Raw genomic sequence first — 22,313 nt, forward strand, 5'->3', positions numbered from 1 at the left:
ATACGGTTATTAGTAATTATGTTATAGAATCTACTATTTAGTTTGTTAGTAATGTCTATAACATTATTTATGGCATGCAGTTTTTTCATGTTAGTATACATGGGTGTGTTATAAATTATTTTTTATTATTTGGAGCTCGGAAAGGTTAGTATTCGAGGCGTTTTTCCATACAGGTGAAGTATATAGGTTAATAATGGTAATATGAGCGTGTGATATAATTTCATTTTATTTTGACTTGACAAAGAACTATGGCGATTAAATATTGGATATATTGAGGATGCATCGGAATAGTTTAAACACACCTATTTATATGCAAACAGGATAAGTTTTGATTGAAAAAAATCAACATACGCGTATTTTACAACACGTGTCGCATTTTCTACGAATTAAAATTGCAACACATTATCTAAAACGGTACGTCGGATTAGCTAAAAATACCCGCAAACGATAGCGACTCCATATTATCATCATCGCACTGACCTGAAAACGTCACGCACCTTCTGTCGACAATCAAGCCAGCCGGGAAAGCTCCGAAGCGAGTGAGCTTTTCCAGAGAGCTTTTCACACGTGCGACCAGTCGCCGGAAAACCGTCGGAGGCTGCGCACGTCTCTCGGCCGCGAACTTTCATCGGACACGTTCAAAGCTGGAAAAGTTTTCAGACGCGTTCGCTTTTCATGATATGGACATAGAATAAATACGTAAACATAAAATGAGTGAACGTCAATATTTAATAAATTGAACACACTATTTATGACTTTCATAGTTACTTACACTGATGTGTAATTAACGTAATGACAGGCATTAATTGACAAGTGTATATACTTTGAATAATCTAACGCACGTTAATTTCACGAAAAAGATGCATTAACATAAAATTGTGAATAGAAGAATTTTTTGGTAAGTGTGCATTATTTTTTATTAACATGTTTTATATTATATATTTGTATGAATATTTTACTGCGATCGTTTCACGTTTGAGCCCACTTTGTATCAAGTGCGTCACGTATGTCAAAGGTTCGTAATGGCTGACACGTACTACGACATACATAAAGCTAAATGAATAGTTTCATTTGGAAGATTTATTTATGTATAATATAGCGACAGCGATACGCTTATAAATTCTTAGGATCAGATCCATCCCATATGGTAGTATACAGATAAATCGATATATTGACCAAATATCAACCAAAAAACATTATTATGTTTACCTAAAGGTCGGTTTTCATATATAAAATACATTAAATTCTAAAATAGCTACATCTGAATTGATAAATCTATCTGTAGGAATAAATTACGTGTTGTCAATTTCGGTCACGTTCCGTGGATTCCATCCATTTTTGTTTATTTGCACGTAAAAATGGTGCAGAATCAACAAAAGTTAAATTGAATGTACTGTTGAATATTGATATGAAATACAGATGTAAAATCTCATTTCCGGTTGACCAATTTTATCGTATTTTTTACGATATTAGTATCAAGAGCGAGCAATGCATAATTACATATATGTATGTTGTATATGAACAATTTTATCGTGAAAAATTGTACTTACGTGGGAGTTTGTTTTATAGTTTTAAATTATCATATATTTTTGATTGAAAGGAGTACATTGTGTGGGTGTGTATTTGTTATTTTTGGCTAGTTCACTGGACAAGCTGGCAAATGGAATAGATCATTTTTAAATGTAAAATAATTAAAAAAACGCTGAAGAAATTTTGTGAATACATTTTGTCTCAATATAAGACAACAATTCAGTATGTATTGAATCACTATTTTGTCAATTGTATGTAATTTTTCAATTTTGATGACTTATTCCAGTCTTTAAATATATGTAATACAAACAAAAATGATACTAATTGTATAATTATGTATGTCTGATATACATATATTGATTGATCATCTCAGGAATCGCTAATATCTGATCCATCCATTAATAAATATGAATACATTTTGTCTCAATATTAGACAATATGAAATAGTGAAATATATGTTGTCTCAATATTAGACAATTCAGTATGCACTGAATCACTATTATGTCAATTGGATGTAATTTTTCAATTTTGATGTATTTAAATATATGCAATACAAACAAACATGTTATTAATTGTATAATTATGTATGTCTGATATACACATATTGATTGATCATCTCAGAAATCGCTAATATCTGATCCATCCATTAATAAATATTAATACATTTTGTCTCATTATTAGACAATATGAAATAGTGAAATATATTTTGTCTCAATATTAGACTATTCAGTATGCATTGAATCACTATTATGTCCATTAATAAATATTAATACATTTTGTCTCAATATTAGACAATATGAAATAATGAAATATATTTATGTCAATTGAATGTAATTTTTCAATTTTGATGTCTTTAAATATATGCAATACAAACAAACGTGATGTTAATTTTATAATTATGTATGTCTGATATACACATATTGATTGATCATCTCAGAAATCGCTAATATCTGATCCATCTATTAATAAATATTAATTGTAGGCTACCGTATCCTAAGTAAATAATTATTCATATCATATATAAATTTAACGTTAGAAATAAATTGGAAATGGCGTTACGTTTTCTAAGTTTAAAAAATATACAGTATAAAAATACGTAAACATATGTACGTATTCTAAACATCATAAAAACGTGATCAGAAACGCTGGATAAAATTTAATCAAAATCTTGGGGTTGAAATTTCCAACGAATGCGATACTTTTTTGTATTGTTTCTTCATATATCTATAGAAAAAGTAAAAATAAGTTCTAATTAATTTTTCTAGGAACGACATACATATACATATGATCGATATGTGTTAGCAAGGGTGTGAGAAGAACAATGGAATGCATTGGAAAATGTACATAATTCTAAAAGATAATAGTCTTATGAATACAAATTATTACAATATTAAGAATAAATACAAGTCATAAAAAGTATAATAAGAAAATCATAGATGGTTAGGGCTTTTCTTGTAAAATATAATTCGAAAAAGTTTCAAACAAACAAACATGATGTTAATTGTATAATTATGTATGTCTGATATACACATATAAATCGGTAATATCTGATCCTTCCATTAATTAATATTAATTGTAGGCTACTGTGTCCTAAATAAATTATTGTTCACATATTATGTTAATTTAACGTTACAAATAAATTGGAAATGTCATTACGTTTAAAAAATATACAGTATAAAAATACGTAAACATGTGTATTCTAAACATATATATGATCCAGTCATAAAAAATATAATAAGAAAATCATATATGGGTATAGCTATTGTTGTAAAATCTAATTCGAAAAAGTTTCTACTATACAATATATATTAAATAATAAAAAATACATATATAGGCAGTGGCGGCTCGTGGATAAGATATCTGGGGGTGCGGCGGTTGGTTAAAAATAAAAATAAATGTTTATTTGGATTACGTTTAACTATGAACATCAAAATTATTAAAATTAAACATTATATGTATTTTTATTTCATTATAAAATTGATTCTTCTGTCTTTTTTCTTGAAAAAAGGTTTATTACCTTTTCGTTAAATTGGTCATTGTTCATGATCATTTTTTACTCTATACGTAGTTTTCAATTGACAGCATAGACGAAGCCGTCAATATTTCCTGAACAATCAATCCGAGCTTTCAATCATTTCTTATATTTGTCTGTATTCTTTTTATTGACAAAAAACACCGTTCTGGCTCAGCGGTTGTCATTGGAGTTGTAAGCAGAATTTGAATTAATTTTGTTATTTTCTCAAGAACTTTGCAGAAATAAATTTGAACAATGTTAATAAATCATTAAAGCTATGCATTTCTTTCCTTGAGTAAAACACTTTTAATTCATTCTGAAGCCTTTCTTTATTTAGAATTGGATATGATTCAACGGTTAGTAGTAGATCTTGCATTGGCATTTTATTTCTGTACTTTTAAAGCGAAAGCAGAAGGAATGAGTAAAAGTGACAGGCGCGCGCATACGACGCAACACGAAATACTGTCGGGAGTGGCAGTACGAGACCAAGCTTCTGGCTGCGAGCGCCCTCCCCGCGCCCCTCATTTGCCCACTCGAGAATATTCCATCGAAAACCGTACTGCACAAAATCATAAACGATGCCTCATTTTTTGATATTAGTACCGCGGTGTATGATAATTATTGGATGTGTCGGTGTGCGGGCTAGCTTAATACACGCTTAAATTGTATTGATATTTTCATATAATATTCATAAATTTATGTATATTATAATATTACATTTTTCTCAATTTGCTTGGTGGTGCTGCAGTTACGCAGTGCGTATGGACGAGCCGCCACTGTATATAGGTATATATACATATTTATATATACATATAACGAAAAGTTGTATATTGTAGCCCAGATGTGTATCGAGGTCCATCCCGAATATCTCGTTTTCTGCTCGATGTGTCGCCTCGGCGAGCGATGTGGGAAATCTTAAATCTCTTGAGAGAGAGAGAGGGAAAAGGGTAAAGAAATGCGTGCAAATTCAAAAAACGTCAAAATACAATTCATTCCCCGGAAAATTCGCATTTGTATTCCAAATTTACTGAAATGTGGCAAAAAACATTCATACAGTCCATACAAAAAACATCCATACAGCGTATGCACGACACACGAGTACGTATGAACATTGATACATATGTATGTAGATATTGTTAGATTTGATGAGATATTTCCGGTTAGATAGTTTGTTAAATTATGTTATATACTATCCTGGTGAAATTATAATTAAAGAAAACAACGGGAACGAACAGATGATATATTTTCAGTGAAATTATGTGCGTAATGAATTTTCCGACGTACTCAAAGAATATTTTACCAGATTTATCATTTTAATTAAAATTACCACATACAACAACAAGAAGTGTGTGTTCGGTGAACAATTTACTAATTATATTTTATTTGATGGAATGTTTTTGTTGCCTAATTCCCACCATTGTTTGGCGGAAGAGTGGTGGTCGATGGGGAAATCAATACGTTGATATTTTTAACCGTTCTTTGAAACGAACAGCTTAAGTGAAAATAATCCAGTCATTTGCTGAAGACAAACCGCGTTTCTGAACATTACTTTATTTTATTAATCTCTCCTTTCGGATTACTTTTCACCTTCTCCATTCGCCTCTTAATATATGTAGTATTTCTTATACGATTTTTTCATTTGTACGTTCGCACCTTTTGAAAAGTTTCCTTTGTAAGTCGTATTTTGTTGAATTTTACTTCAACTAAAGCAGGAAGAGATTTAAATATCTTTCAACTATAATATAAAGTGTAGTTTTATTTGAATGAATTGGCGACAAAAGGAAAAAAAGAGTACCAATTAGTTGTTGCTGCTGTACAAAGTGCTTTTGCAAGTTGGCCGGAAGAAGTTGCTTCAGATAAATCTAATTAGTTGAACCAGACAGAATTACAATGAAAACAAACAACATATTAAGTGCAACGGAATTCAAAGGCGAAGACTGAATAATAATAAATTTCCCTCCAATTAAAATGTAATTAAATATCATACTAAGAATTTAATATTCACAATAATATCTTTCGAGATGTGTACCTACTCATATTCGAATATGATTAAATTTACATGCCAATGTTTATATTGAAAAATTAAGTACATATGTATTCATAAATAAAATCTACCTATTTTATCGCTTTTCTTTTAATAGGTGATTTAAATAACAACTGACGAATACAATTACAAATTCTTGAATGGTCATTATCTCAAAGGGATAAATTCCGAATTAAAACAATTTATATAGGTGATTTCCATGCGGTTAGAATCCTCAATTATCACAACTATCTTAGACGATCGAATTCTGAATGATCTCAATCCAGAGGGACGTATTTTGGGATTAGATGAAAGCTTAACCAATTTTACCATTAAGGGTATTACGGAGTTAATAATATAATTTCGAATTGTAATTTCCTTAGCACCGAATTTAAATAATTCCATTTATGCAACAAGGAAATATTCATAGGTAACTACAGCGGTGGCTTATGGAAATTTTGTTCAAACAAAAACCAATTTTATGCGATATTTCAGTCCCTATGTATAATACGAGCAACGTCTGGCTAACTCACTAAAAATATTGACTGATGCTTGCGTTTATAGTCTGAAAATTGTTTCTTAGCAAAAATATATCGATAACACTGTTCGACACGAGATATGGTTCAGATATGAGATATGACTTTTCTTATAGATCTATGCCTAGTAAACACGAATTCGGTGATAAAAATGTTGATTGGGTCGAGATTCGGAGATATATGTTTTTAAAATCGCGCGATTTTTCTATATCTTGGTGTTGTTCGGTCGATGTCTCAAAATCTGTCAATTTTCTGTTCAAAATAAATATTGGAATCTGTAGTCGGGTATTTTATCTTTCATTTGTAGTACTTTTCAGCTTTTAATCTCTCTAAGTAGTCGTCCAGTTCAAATCAAAAGTCAAAAGGACGTATTTTCACTTGGGATTTTTTCCCACTGTTAATACTATTTTATATTGAGTTTTTTGTATTAAACATGTTTATTGAGATAGTGTTCTGGCCACACTATTTTTTGTTTTTGTTTAAAATGGTTAATTGGAAGTGTGCTGAATTTTAAATCGGTAAAATTGCGAGCTAAAAGCTCCTACTAGTATTTACTCGTATTTACACGAATCTGAATTGAATTAATAGGGATAATATATTAAATTATCTTTATATGAGATTCGTGTTCACTGGGCATATATCTATAAGAAAAGTCATATCTCGTCTCTGAACCAAACAAAAGTCGTCATTTGTCGAACAATGTAATTGCTGATAATTGATTGCACTAGCGAAGTTTCATTGCAATGATGAATTGTAACTTATGATATATGTATACATACAGAGTAAATAATAACAAAAATTTTCGCACCATCCATCACCGATAAACTTAATAAAATTGGGCGATCAATCACAACAAGAAAAACCGATCGAATCCTTTCGAAACTTCGAGGTAGATAGATACCAATTTGCTTTATTAAATTTCACTACATAGTTGAGTTTATATGCACTATATATGTACATATGTATAGTAGTCAGACACCTACTATAGTTTATTACAAAAAAAAGGGTACCTATAAATGTCGAATTGCGAAAACCCGATTTGGCTTTTACATAAACGAAGAAATCGCGGCAATAAAACGGATATTAAATGAATAATGTCCGGATAAAAGGGCACGGTCGAGGTGCGAGCAACAGGTCAGCCATTTTGCGTGCGGCGGCCATTTTGAAAAGTAAAACTCGCGAACGGGTTCATAACGACCGTAAAAACGCGTTAACATCAGGTGGTGCGAGCGAAACGACGTTACAACCCATAAAAATATGGATGATCAGTAGCTTTCCGGTGTGATTTTATATTTTAATATGGATGAAATAAACATAAGTGTATTTGACATATCATATATTCATATGGTCATATGTATGTAGATACAGGAAATGGGATACGAGGATGAGAAGTATGACAAGGGTAGTGGATATAGTGGAGAGAGTGAAGAGATTGAAATGGCAATGGGCGGGTCACGAAGCTGGAAGAAAGGACGAAAGATAGACAGAAGTGCTAGAATGGTACCCCAGAGAATGGGAATGGGTGTAAGGAAGGCCGCAAGGAAGATGGGTAGACGAAATTAGGAAAATGTGCGGGTGAGATATATGTACGTGAGTTGTGCAAAATAGAGAGAACAAAAAGCAAAAGCAAAAAAATAAGATAAAAAAACAACATTTAAACACAATCATAAAAAAAACAGTAAAATAATAAAAAGGTCAAAAAGGAGCTCCCACACACTCTATACACAATTATTAAATCGTATATCGAGGACAGAATATTCCAAGTGAGACAAGGCGAGGCGTTTTCAAAGCTATACAAAATCAGAGCGGGAGTACCACAGGGATCCATTTTGGGATCAATATTATACACGATCTACACAGCAGACATCCCAACACCAAACAAAAATGTCACAGTAGCATCGTACGCCGATGATACAGCATTCCTAACAAGTAGTAGCGACCCCACGCTCGCATCGGAAGTGCTACAGGATCAATTAAATGGCTTCCAAGAGTGGATGAAAAAATGGCGAGTGAAAGCTAGCACTGGCAAATCTGTTCATGTCACATTCACACTTCGACGAGGGAACTGCCCAGTAGTCAGACTGAAAAACGATGAACTGACTGAAAGTACCGCAGCAAAATACCTGGGTTTCACCATTGACAGGAGACTGACATGGAAGGATCACATCAAAAATAAAAGACAGGAACTCACCCAGCAGCTACACAAATGAACTGGTTGATACGAAGAAAATTCAGTATAACATTCAAGAATAAAATTTTAGTATATAAGTCAATCCTAAAGCCAGTCTGGACATATGGTATCCAACTATGGGGAACGAGTAGTAACTCTAACGTGGAAATCTTACAACGATTCCAAAATAAAGCCCTTAGAATAATAACAAATGCCCCATGGTTTGCGAGAAACACTGAAATTCATCAACATGTATCTATACCATCAATTAAAACGGAAATAGAAAGTTATACAAAAAACTACAAGCGTAGACTCGAAACCCACTCAAACGAGCTGGCAAAAGCTCTTATAAAGTCTAGTGAAAAAGCTACTAGACCAGCGGTTTCCAAACTGGGAGGCGCAGACTATTGCCAGGGGAGGCGCCAAAACTTTTTAATAAAAAAATAATTTTCATACCATAATATCTACAAATAAATAAAACTTCATATCGTAGCTTAACAGTAAAAATTCAAAGCATGAACGTTTATTTTTATTTTTCTTTCATTTTTATATATACATTTAATTCCTATAGAAAATTATCCGGAGAAGAAGATTTTAAAATTGCGCCTTTGCAAACGCTCTGTTTTAGCTAAAGATGCCCATTTAATTGCATATGTTCGATATGTCGCGGATAATAATATATAAGAAGATATATTATTTTGCAAACACATTCTTGGGAAGACCACATCCATTGAAATTTTTAATATTGTTACGTAGGGGTGGGTGGAGGATCCAAGTAAAAGGCCAACAGTCGTTTCACAGCATTTATTGATGATTAAGGAGATACACGCAGTGTCACTGCTAAGTCCAGAATGACCTGATATCGTCTACGTACCGCCTTATAAAGGGTAGATCTCTCAGGACGCCTAATCTGTTTACCTGTTGTATAGTCACGTATTCGGATGTATTTTCCACGACATTGGGTCTCCCCGTACCGATTCTGAGAAATAACTAATAACGGTCATTGTTTAGCCTAAATGCACTTAGAGTCCAGATATAATCTTTGGAAGTAAGTGCATGCATTTAGTTAATCCGATAACAGATATCCGTTAGTGTAAGTGCAATTCGCTCAATCCGCGGCGTACGTAACAATATAATAGACAGTTTTTTTGAAGAAAACGACATAAAGTGAAATAATTGCGTTGTGAACGACATCAAATAATAATTGGACTGTGTACCGACGGAGCTCACTCAATGTCCGGAAACAAAGCAGGTCTTAAAGCATTGATCAAAAAGAAAGCACCACATGCTATCTGGACACACTGTATGATTCTCAGAGCAGCTCTATTGTCAAAAAATATGAGCGAGGAACTGAACAGCATTTTTACAAAAGTTATAAAAATTATAAACTACATTAAGAATAGTCCTTTGAGAGCAAGGCTGTTTGCAAAGCTGTGTGCTGATATGGAAGCTAATTATACCTCACTTTTGTATTATTGTGAAGTTCGCTGGCAATCTCGTGCAAAAATGATTCTAAAGGATGTTTGAACTCAAAGAAGAAATAGCAACCTTTCTCGAAGAAAACCAACATGAAGAGGCACATTTGTGGACGAACGATAATTTTATTGTTAAACTTTAATTTTAATTTTATTGTTAAACTATTTGGTTGAAATTTTTGGAAAATTGAGCGGTTTAAATAAATCAATGCAGGGATCACAAATACACCCACTTGTTCAATAAGATAAAGTAAAGGCTTTCATTAGAAAATTAAAGTTATGGAAATCAAATTTACAAAAGAATGGGTTGGATAGGTTTTCACTTTCCAAAGATTTCTGGGCCACAGCCAATATTGAAGCAAGTAAAAATATTTTTACCGACCACTTGGATGTTTTAGTGCTGCATTTTTCCAATTATTTCAAAGACCTTGATTTCTCAAAGTTTTTGTGGATACAGAATCCATTAAACTACAATGAAGAAGACGAATTCGAGCTGACAACCATCGAAAAATAAAAATTGATAGAATTATCATGCGATAGCTCACTAAAACAAAAGTTTCAAAATTAAACCATAATTAAATTTTGGATGAATCCTAGTGGAGAGTATGAATCTTTGTATTGCAAAGAAATGCAAGTGCTGCTACCCTTCGTAACGTCTTATTTATGCGAAACGGGCTTTTCGGCACTAGCTGCAATGAAAACCAAATATCGAGCCAGGTTAATAGTCGAAAAGGAGTTACGAGTGGCACTCTCCATATTGCCCCCAAGATTTGATAAACTTTGTGCCAATAAACAACAACATCCTTCGCATTCAATTTTGATGTGTTAGATGTAGTTTAATTAGTAATTTAATATAAAAAAAAATATATGTACGTGTTCGTATAAACTTATGTTATAGCAAAACCTTTTTATTATTCTGTCTATTGTAGAGTTCAGTATTTTATTTTTAAATAAAAGTTTATTATTTAAAACGTGACTATATTATTATATCTATTAAAAAATAAAATGTAGGGAGGCGCGGAAAAAAAATTTCTTTTAAGGAGGCGTAGTAGCATAAAGTTTGGAAACCGCTGCACTAGACTAAAGCGCCGCAGAGTGCTCGAGTAATGGATAAAAAGTTGGCAATCAATGAATTGCCAAATCTTCTGATAAATTAAATTGTTATAAAATCTGTTTATGACCGACGGGTCGATTGCAAATAACTTAAATAATAAAAAAGTAAAGTAATAAAATAGCGGATGAATGAAAATTTCAATGAGTAATAAAATACAAAGATAATTATATACGTAGTAAAAATACAAATAAGGGAATGTCTTGCACCTGATGATGATGATGATGACGATATATGCACAGGTGTATTAAAAGGTTCTGGTTCAAGGTTCAACTTTGGCTAGAGTTCAAATTCCCAAAGTCAATATGGTTGAAAGTAATATTCTGAATTATGCTGATTGAATCATGTACATATATACCTGTTATGAAAAAACTAGACATGAAAATTGCGTTCGGAAAATTTCTTACAGTCGAAATTAAGAGCATGTAAAATTACGCACGTGGAAAAAAACCAAAATTTTCGCGTTTGGTTTTATGGCAGGATCTTAAATTACATATATTTCAATTTTGTATGCTTTTATTATTTATTATATATTTAATTTTGATTGTTTCACCTGATCTCTCGTTCGCGCCAAAATGACCTCACCGTATGATTGAGCCGTATGCAATGGCCAATGGGATCGCCCCATTCATCGACCAATAGTTTACATGTGTATGTTTGTATGTATGTTGTGCCCAACGGGTATAAATATGGGGCGCATCTCGGTCTGGGAAGCATTCCGACTTGGAGCGCCAACGAGAGCACACGAATAAACACCTTCTACAACACTCCTACGTCTTTCTCTCCGATTCTGGAAGCCCCCTCTTAACGTCCACGCAACACAATTTTTTTTCCATTTCTTTTTGGTCACTATTATTTTTTTATATATTTTATTATGTTTAACAAATTATAAACTCGTATTTGGGTCCATCGGCTATGTCAGTTTATTAATATTTTAAAATTTATAAGTAAATAATAAATTTTTTCAGAAAGAAATTCATAACAAAATGCTGCAGGCGTAAAGGAATCACTTATTTTTTTACAAACTTTTTATTAACTTTATGGAATTTCTTTAAACAACGAGTGCTTCAGGCGGGTTTATTTAAATTGCTTGCTTTATTCTAGGTTTATATGTATTTAAGTTAGCATCATTAAAGTTTTTTAATATATTATAATAAAAAACCAAATGAATTTTTAGTATCTGCAAACAACATACTAGCATAAGATCTTTAACTTTTTTATATAAACAATAGCTCCATTACATTTTATTTGTTATTGTGAATTTATGATATATTCAAAAAAAAAAATCAAATTATACGATTTTGAATTAAATTCCGGTTACGACTTCGAACTCAACTTCAGTTATGGCTAAGTTTTCCAACTTTGAATCGATCTCCGATTATTTTCCACCATTAAATTTATTTTCCATGTCGTTTCGTAAATTCTATTCTGTGATTATTTTCGGAATGTATACGAAAAAAAAGTTAAACTCGTTGTTGAATTTTTTATATTATAATATATCAATCGATTTTCCAATTGTATTCATACCCCATACTTATGTATGTAACCAGCAGCTTGGACTAGTAGTTAGTATATTATGTTTTCGAGCAGAGTGGTCACGGTTCGAGCCTCACCAGTGGCTGTTGGCCAAACCTTGGTTTGTGACTCCTATCAGAGCTTACAAATTTTTTTGATTTTCATTGAAATGGTTCCTGTAATATTGGCATTGTATAAATGTTTGCAATGCTAATTTGCAATGTTTGACCATAGATGTTGTATATAATTAAAAAAAATGATTATAATGATTTTATTTTATTTTATTCAATCAATCAAAGTACACTCGTAATTACAGATCGCCGCAATGCGACGAGTGTACTACATATACACATCAAGAAATTATATATATTTTTTAATACATAATCATTACATAATTCGAAACCATACATGAAGTATACGGCCAGACATTTTTATTTTACATACATATACATATACGGCCGCAAGGACCATTGAATTAATTTTAACAATTAATTAAGTACAGAATTAATCCATTGAGACATCTGTGGCTTTTAGATTTTTGTACACAATTATGTATTACAATTTATACACATAATAAGTACAGATGATTATTGAAATATCTATAGATTTAGATTTTGTGCATAATTTTTACAAATTATACACAATAAGATTTTTGTGACAACAGGAAAGCATTTATTTGTCAAATTTAGGAACCGTTTCAACAATGATCAGATAAATTGGCAAACTCTGATGCGACTTTGGCGCGATCTGTAAAGCCGAGTGTACATGTTCGAATGAATAAATAAAAATAAAAAATTGTACATGTATATGTAATATGTATAAGAAAATGAGGATAATTTTTACTCAGCATGTACATATTATATACAATAAACAAACATAGAACATATCCAGATATGTTCTTCAAAGACCTACATATGTATCCAACGTAGGCACGCGGTGAAAGCAATTAACGCTTGGTCGCATTGCCTGTACATAATCGGATTTACATATGTACATATGACGAATTCAATAAACGGTCGACTGGTACGACCGTCGATGTAAACATTGCATAAGAAAATAAAAAATAATAAATTTGTGCAATATTGAAAAATCCATTTCGTGGACAGTAGTAGGGTATATATGAATATTTCATGCGAGCGATTCCGCATTCGTTGAGAAATAAAATATCGAAAGTCGTTCGCCGAAAGGTATATTATAAATCAACGTGTTTTCATTCGATATATCCATATAAAGAGGATAAATCAAAACCGGTGGAATGAACGTGTGAAACCATTCGTAAAATTTAATTTTGTATAAGATAAAACCGTACCACGAATTCCTATATTTACACAAATATGTGTACATCTTATAGGCGAGATAAAAAATACGAGAAATATCCATATTGCAAAAAAATCTTTGAATAATTTGATTTCATTTTTAAATGCTTTTTATTATTACTAACTTATGTTCACAATACATCTTATATCTATTTTAATAGCTACTGATCTACTGATCATTTTCTATTTTACAATTTTAATTTAATTTTGTTAGTATTATATTATTCGAATGTTAATGTACAGTATAATAGGAAAAAAAGCGCAAAAACCTATTTAAAATTCTTATAAATTCTCATAATACATCTAATACATAATATTAATTAAAGACTCTCTAAAGTCGACGATCTAAAGAATATAGTGTTTAGGTAATCTGTGTTTATACCTGAAGGGTATAATAGACATTTTGTTGTAATCACTGACTCTTCACAGGTGTGTTAGTATGGTTATTAGTGATTCTGTCATAGAATCTACTGATTAGTTTGTTAGTAATGTCTGTGGCTAGCGGAACATTATTTATTTTCAAGTTAGTATACATGGGTGTGCTATAAATTATTTTTAGGGATTTATTTTGTATAATTTGGAGCTTGGAAAGGTTAGTGTATTCGAGGCGTTATTCCATACAGGTGAAGCATAGGTTAATTTTTAAATATATAATTTGTTAATTTCCATATATTTTAATGTAATGTAGCAATTTACATTTAAAAACTTAAATTTAACGTTTATTTTTTATAATAAGTTCACTATCAAATTTTATTTTTGATACTGGCAACCCATTTGACGTTTGGTTTACTGGGGCGGACCCGATTGGGTCATGCGAGCTATTTTAGAGATGTTAATTTGACATTAAATATTGTTTTGACATAAGTCGTGTAATTTATTTTACAGCCGAGCAAAAAATATTATCACTTATAGATCAAAAATATAACAAGTTATTACAAAACGAACAGCAGACATACATACATACCAGTGGCGTGCCATCCATGGATGCTGTGGATGCTGCGCATCTCTTAAAATTTACGTCAAAATTTTTTTCATACCGTTTGTTTTCTGAATTTCTTATTTTTATTTCTCTTTCATTTATTTTTGATTACGTGATTATGATATATACGATCTTTTGTCTGGTCCAAAATTGACATAAACGAGCATCCCCGTTGAAAGGCCGTAGCCGTCTGCGCGACCGGTGCTTGTTTCCCATCAAGCTTGTATTACCGTGGATGCTGAAGTTCTCTACAAATCTTTTGCGCATGCGCACAAGTGAGCTGTCACTATTGCGTATGCGCATGAGTGAGACGACTCTACAGTCGTTTCGCTCGCGCGATACTTGCTCTGGAAACAAAATCTCCTTTTGCATATGCAAGGAATTGATTCGCTTTTTATGTATAGATTTTCGCTTGATTAGTTGATTGATATTTCGTACGTTACGTCCTAAGTTATTTACATTTATTATTTTATTGTAATTTATTACGTCCTAAATTATTATTTCTTATGGCCCTAAATATAAATAGCCAAAGTAACAATGCAAGTGGATTTATCGCCGTTGTTAATAATAATTGCAATTGTTTAATTAAAAGTGTACTAAAAAGGACATTTGCTTCTCTACCATATAATGAAAAAGAGATTATTGTTAAGAGCCCAAAAACCCACACCAATATTGAATACTCATTCAAAAACGAAAACATATCAAAGGCATTTTAATAAATATAAATATGACAATGTGTGGAATAATAAAATAAAATTTAAAAAAATAAACTGATCGTGTTTTGGACAGCATCCTCTGGTTGAAAAGTCACTGCACGCCACTGATACATACATATATATATATAATTTTTATCACAATAAGCACGTTATCAGGTGCGTTCATAATATTTTTTGATCACACCTCGTTGTGTTCATTTTCGCACCCACCTTTTATTCACCGTGTGAAAAACGAATTGGCATTGTGTTTGAAAATAGGACTTTATCACACTCAACGCGATTTTTCCGATACGCGCGTATACATTTGTTACAGTCGGCCATCAGATAAGGGGAATTTATACTTTGACAGATTTCGGTTTCGATAAGACAGATACGAGTATATATATTACGGTAAGTGTAAAGTTCTTTATGCACACATCCAATTCCCCATTCGCCTAAGCACGCATGCCGATTTATCGCCGTCCGTACGTTGAATTTTAAAATGAAAAGTGAAAGATTTCATAAATTACGACGAGTAAAACTCGTAAATTTAACCATTTTCGAGTTATGCCCGCTGACTACTGCGAACTCGCAACTCTGCATCAAGAACAACAAAACATTTTAAAGTTGTAAACTCGGATGGAACGTTAAAGTTCTGAAAAAAAATGGACATTCGACTTCCTTTACGATTATATTACAGCTATAAAAACGTATGCAGTATACAGACAGATAGTCGATTGCAAAGTTTGTTCATTGTGAATCATACTCGTAAAGCTACCCAAATATATACAAAGTACATTTGTACATTAAGCCGGAGGGAAAAATGAAAAATTTTGTTGTACCTAGTGGAAAACTAGTAAACAATTTATTTATTTATTTATGTATGTATGTAAGTAGCTTTATACCTAATTATATTCACTCATACACATGCATGCATATACATATGTATACATGCACATGCATTTTTTCTAGATCATGTATACGTGATCAGTGATCGATTCTGAGTTCGAATCAGTCAACATCTCCATTTCGAATTTTTGCATGATCACAAAACTTCATCTATTGTTACTTTCATACATAAAGTAATAACTATTTACAGATTCATACACTTTATTTAGTGGCCTGTGTAAAATATCGCAATTCAAATCAACGGAATTAATAATTTAAAATTTAATTCATATTTTGAAAAAAAATCTTTTGTTATTGTCAGCCGATCATGTGAACGAAGTGATATGCCGCGTCTCTTTCCATGATATACAATTCCAAGGGGAGAAAGAGAGACGGAGCATGGTGTTAACAACGAGTACTTCGTACACATGCACGCACGCACGCACGCATTAGACATTTAATATATACGATAAAAAAATTTATACTGCTTATACCTTAACAATTTCATTTATATATATGTAGGATAAAAATAAATGTGAAATATCAATTTTTTTTTCGTTTTTTCATATTTGTTTTAGAATATGTGGCTTAGATTTTTTTATTACTAAATATGTATATATAAACCAGCCAGCAGTATGGCTCAGTGGTTGCGTTTTTGTTTATGTAGCACCAAGTCGTTACCGGATTCGATCCCGTGCTAATCTTTAATACTGCTGGTCAGAATTGGATATTTGCAACTCCAAGTGGATTGTTTCTTATCAGAGTTTGCCAATTTATCTGATTTGATTGTTGAAACGGTTCTTGCATCAAATTAGCAAAAATCATACTACCCACTATGTCACAAATATCTGAATTTGATTTATGTACATACATCGTGTAAAAAATTATGTACATACAAGTCTAAATCCATAGACGTCTCTATGGAATAATTAATTAATTAATTTTGTGTTCGCCAACCTTTCGAAATACAGCGATTTATGCAATAAAAACGCTGCAATGTTTGTAATTAATTGTCTTGGAAGGCGCATTAGAGTCCACCTGTTAGGCCTTCCTGATATATATCTATGTAAAAAAATAAACACTCAATAGACTTTTGTACAGTTTAATTGGAACAATTAAGATAAGTTTTGACTGATAAACGAAAGTAAAAAGTCCCATACAAAGCACGCCACACTCAAAATGGCCTTTTGTATGGCGAAAGCGGTCTTATCATAGAATCATGATTTTTTTCATATTCCCGTCATTACTTTGAATACAAAAACGGTTGAGAGCTTTCTTTGGTATATATCGTTATACCTAACACAAAAGATGGCGAAAGCATACTCGAATTTTATGAAATAAAACCAGGGCAAAATTACATTTTTGTCGAGATAAATCGATTGGTTGGAGGAGGCATAGGAGATTTTTTTAAATCAATCATTTTTTTTAAAACTTATAGTTATATTAATAAGACAAATATTTTACACTAGATTCATCGTAGGTAATATTTTTTTTGCATTTTAATAAACAAATAAATTGATATATCCAGAATGATTCTACATATATCTTTGTGACATGACAACTGTCATAAGATACAACCTATATTTCGATGACTAGTCTTCACTTTTAAGTATGGGAACTAATTATTTGGTAGGTTAAAAATAACTAAAATGATCAGTTAAAATTTAAGATTAATGATCAGTAATTTATTAAATAATTGATCAGCTAAATAATATAAATGATCAGTAAATAACAATTTTTCGATCAGTAATTAATGAAATAAGTGATCATATAAATGATAAGTAAAACCAAATAAATAATAATTTTTGACAGTTGGATGATAGCGCGTCGCCCATCTTAGATCTTAGCAGCCAACACTTATTTATTTAAGGGTCAGGTTAGGTTAGGTTAAGTTAGGGTTGGCCCTATTCATTTAAGATTAGGTTTTTAGTGTCGGTATTTATTAATTTAACAGACACGCGAGAACTGAGACAGTGAGACTGAAATCAACCTGCAGCAATGGGGGCGAGGACCTAGGGGTTGAAAACGGAGAGGGGGTCAATATTTGTTTATGAACGATGTTCAAGTTGTTAAAGCCGGGTCAAACACATATCCGAGAAAAAGTCAGTCCAAAGGAAAAAACAAAAATCAGGAAGCCAGGACCGTCATCAAGTGAAATAAAGCCAGTTGAAAAACGAATTCAAGTCCAAGAGAAAAGCGAGAATTCAAAACACCAGTGATTGTCAGATTTTATCAACGCGTGGTCTGGCGTAAACAAAGAAACACTACCGAAAACGATCCAATATGGCAACATTGGCTCTACTGTCATCTGTCAGAATGCGTAAAACTGATCGTTTCATTTAATAATTGAACCTTTAATTTTAAAAAAAATTATCATTTCGTTTTATATACTGATCATTTTGGTTCAATTACTGCTCATATTATTTAAACATTTATCATTCTATTTAATAATTGATCGCATAGCAACTGATCAATACAACTGATACATTTATTCATTGATCAATCCATTATTTTTACCTAACAAATGTGAATTTCTTACTGATCGTTTAAATAGTATTCATTTGTTAGGACGTTTGTATGCATAAATACATTCAAACATATGTACACATGTGCAGTGTGAGAACGTCAAGTAACCTGTCAGAGGGAATTTATCTAGCTTAACATTCTACATATATTGGATTTAGTTTACGACTTGTGAAAAAGTATTAGAAGGGTTTGGTTGGTATGCTTGAGTTGAATATATCAGGTTTGCATGTCGGATATATCGAAAAGTCTAGTGAGAGTCTCATTCCATCACCATGTCCACATGTCCCATTCGATTGGATTCTATTATTGAAAAATTTTATCATGAGCCACACCAGATATATTTTAACACTATTGACATGTACAAGTTTACACATGTTGGGTCTGTTTTTGATAAGCGACATGCGACTGTGCGACTTTTTGACACATGACTGGAAAGCAATTTCAAAGTTAACAGCTCGGACAGTCGCGATGTCAATATTCCATGTCACAGTCACGCTAACAAAATGCCACAAATAAAACCAAGCTGTTTGATTTGTGGCGAAAAAGTAGTTCACAACATCAACGGTCACCCCTTGAGTCACCTTCGGTCGCGGTTGCCAAACGTCAACTTCAAAAGTAACAAATTTCAATCATAAATATTGTCCTTAAAATTGAATTTACATTAATTGAAGAATTAACAAAACAATTACTTGTTTATTAAACAAATTTTTACTGAAAAAGACTTTAGTAAACTAGAAAAAATGTATAAATAAATGGATAATATTTTGTTAAGAAATGGAGAATAGTGCTGATGTCTTTTTTGTTGAAAGCCTGCGACGCTGAAAATTTTGCCAACATTTTCAACTAGAATTATTTTTATTTTATTTTATTGTTACAAATCAATATACACTCGCCATTACAGATTTGCTCCAATGCGACGGGTGTACGTTAACGAAATACAGAATACATAAACAATCGGAAATACAGTAATACATACATATACAATCAGAATATATAGCATGTAACAATTAATCAGAAATAATAATCGTAGAGACATCTATGGATTATTTTTAGATTTTTTTTGTATACAATTTTTATACATATAATAAATACGAAATTATAGAGATATCTATAGATTTCAGATTACTGTGTATAATTATTACAAATTATACACAGGCAGATTTTGTGACAATAGGATTATATGTATAATACCAATTGTCAGGAACCGTTTCAGCAATGATCAGATAAAATTGGCAAACTCTGATAGAGAAACGATCGATTTGGAGTCACAAAACCCCCAAATCTAACCAGCAGTGGCGAGGACACGAACCTTTGACCTCAGTGGTGCTAAATATATACGCTACCACTAAGCCAAACTGCTGGTTTATATATAGAAATCCACTAGAAAGCAGGTATACAAATTGTAGCTAATCCAAACAAACCCTAGATCACAACTAGAAAGGTGTGTTTAGACTCTCTAATATATATCGCAACCAGTGGCGGCTCGTGATAATTTTTAGTGGCGGGGCTGCACTGAAAAGATGTCTAAAAAATGTCACCATAATTATTCTATCATGTCATAACAGGACAAAATAAGCACAATTTTTGGCGTACGACCACTTACATGTGGATTTAAGTATTATTGAAAAAAAAACTAGCAAAATTCACCACCCATTAAAGGGGTGCGTCCAAACGCGATGAAGATTTCGAAAAATACGCTGGTACTCCAGTAAGATTGCTAAAAAAAATTCGTTCTTGCTGGTTTCGCGACGCGGATTAAAAAAAACCCCAAAACCTGTCAAAAACTTAACCCCCTAATTCGTAACGAAAAACATTAACCTGTTGACAATGCATCGATACATCGGTTGTTTCATCTGCCATAACAGCTAGATAAGTTGCTTTTTTTATTTCAGCACTTATTTGTTCCCTACACACGTTCAAAATACAATCTAAAAGTTAATTTTGAATAGTTTTTGATGTCCCTTTAAAAACCGAAGAAGTTTGAAAATGTTTTTTTAAAGAATCGTCGAAATTTTGTGAATATTCTAGAAGCCCCCGAAAAACTCCTGGATTTTTTGAATTATCTGTTTCATCATGTCCCCTCATTGGCATTTCAAATTTACCGCAAAATTTAACGCAATCAATAATTTTAAATAAAACATCCCGATTTTTTTTTGACGTTTTCGTTATGCTTATCTATTTCCCGCCGACAAGCTTCCCAAAATCGTGAGATTACACACATTTTTTAAGTGGTCGACACTTCCCTCGTGTTTTTAAATTAATCGTTTAAATGTTTTAAGTCAATAACTCCTGTTTTCGTCCAAGATGTTTCGCCTGGCGACTCGCCTCCAAACAAAAGACACGGATAACAAAATAACGCGTTTTTTTCTGTACATCTCGTTAACCAATTGTATTTTTTATAAATGTCTGGATTAAATTTTCGCGAGTAATTAAAAGATCTACTAGTTGCAGGCTGTGAAATAATTAAATTGGGCGTGAGGCAGCCTAATGCTTTTATAGCGACTTTTTCGGTAAGTTCTAGTCGCGAAAAGTGCAAATTTTGTAAATATTTTACTGACTTCTTTTGTTCTTCCATTTTTAAAAGAAAAAAAATCTTAATATATTTAAATAAAAATTACGAGAAAAAGTTAAACAGATTTGAAAAAAGTTTGCTGTTATCAAAATGAAAACGACTCACCGAAGATTTGATGAGGGCTCATACGCAACCAATTAAGAGTAACGAAAACGAATAAAGCTGTGATCGTGCGATTCAACTAATCAAATGTAAGATCAAGCGCGCGAAATCTTAAACAAACTGACAGATGAATGTCGTTTAACAGGCGAAGGCTGCCGACTGTCCAGCCCAAAATGGAAGAGTGAGTGAAAGAGAAAGAGCTATCTGCAGTTGCAAATAGCTCCTTCTCTTTCTCGTTCCGAAACTCCGGGCTGGGCAGCGTTCAGCTCGGCGCTGTAACACTTTACAGCCAGTACAGCAACATTTTAATTCATCTGTCACCATACAAGTTAGTGGGGTCTTCGAAACGGTCAACATTACTTACAATATCACCCTTTTGGATATGGGTGATATTGTAAGTAGTATTTACTCTGTCGAAGGCCCCAATAGTTAAGTCCATCCAACTAATAAAAAAAATATCATTAATAAATAAAATATTAAATGTATTATTAAATATATATCTTAGAATTGTATAGGAGGGGCTGCAGCCCGGCAGCCCATTAGGACGAGCCGCCACTGATCGCAACAATATAAAACAAACAAAAGAAGTCTATCAATGAATGTATTGTTTCAAAACCAGTTCCAAACTCACGATCTAAATGTCGAGCCACAATCTAAAATACTTAGCAGTAAGGGATTTCCATTGGGTAATTCTGCTATCGTTATAAATTCAGAAATTTCGGTGTTAACGAGACTTTATAATCGTTGACAAATAAATTAATGACATGGATTACACGACTCATGTTCAATGCATTTTTTTTTTCAGTGCTACTTGGAAAGGCTTAGCGGGTAGTATTCTTGTTTAGGTTCTTCTTCTTTGGT

At 32.3% G+C, this 22,313-nt stretch overlaps 1 protein-coding gene across 1 annotated transcript in view; it reads left to right on the forward strand.

Moving 5' to 3' along the window:
* The first annotated feature begins 571 nt into the window (after positions 1–571).
* Positions 572–22,313, forward strand: part of LOC143916091 (G-protein coupled receptor dmsr-1) — a 154,433-nt gene continuing 132,691 nt past the window's right edge. The window contains exon 1 of the mRNA XM_077436991.1: positions 572–898. The gene's annotated coding sequence lies outside the window, so the exon portion shown is untranslated. The remainder of the gene's footprint in view (positions 899–22,313) is intronic.

The sequence above is a fragment of the Arctopsyche grandis genome, chromosome 8, assembly GCF_051622035.1.
Source record: "Arctopsyche grandis isolate Sample6627 chromosome 8, ASM5162203v2, whole genome shotgun sequence".
In the NCBI taxonomy this organism is placed as follows: domain Eukaryota; kingdom Metazoa; phylum Arthropoda; class Insecta; order Trichoptera; family Hydropsychidae; genus Arctopsyche; species Arctopsyche grandis.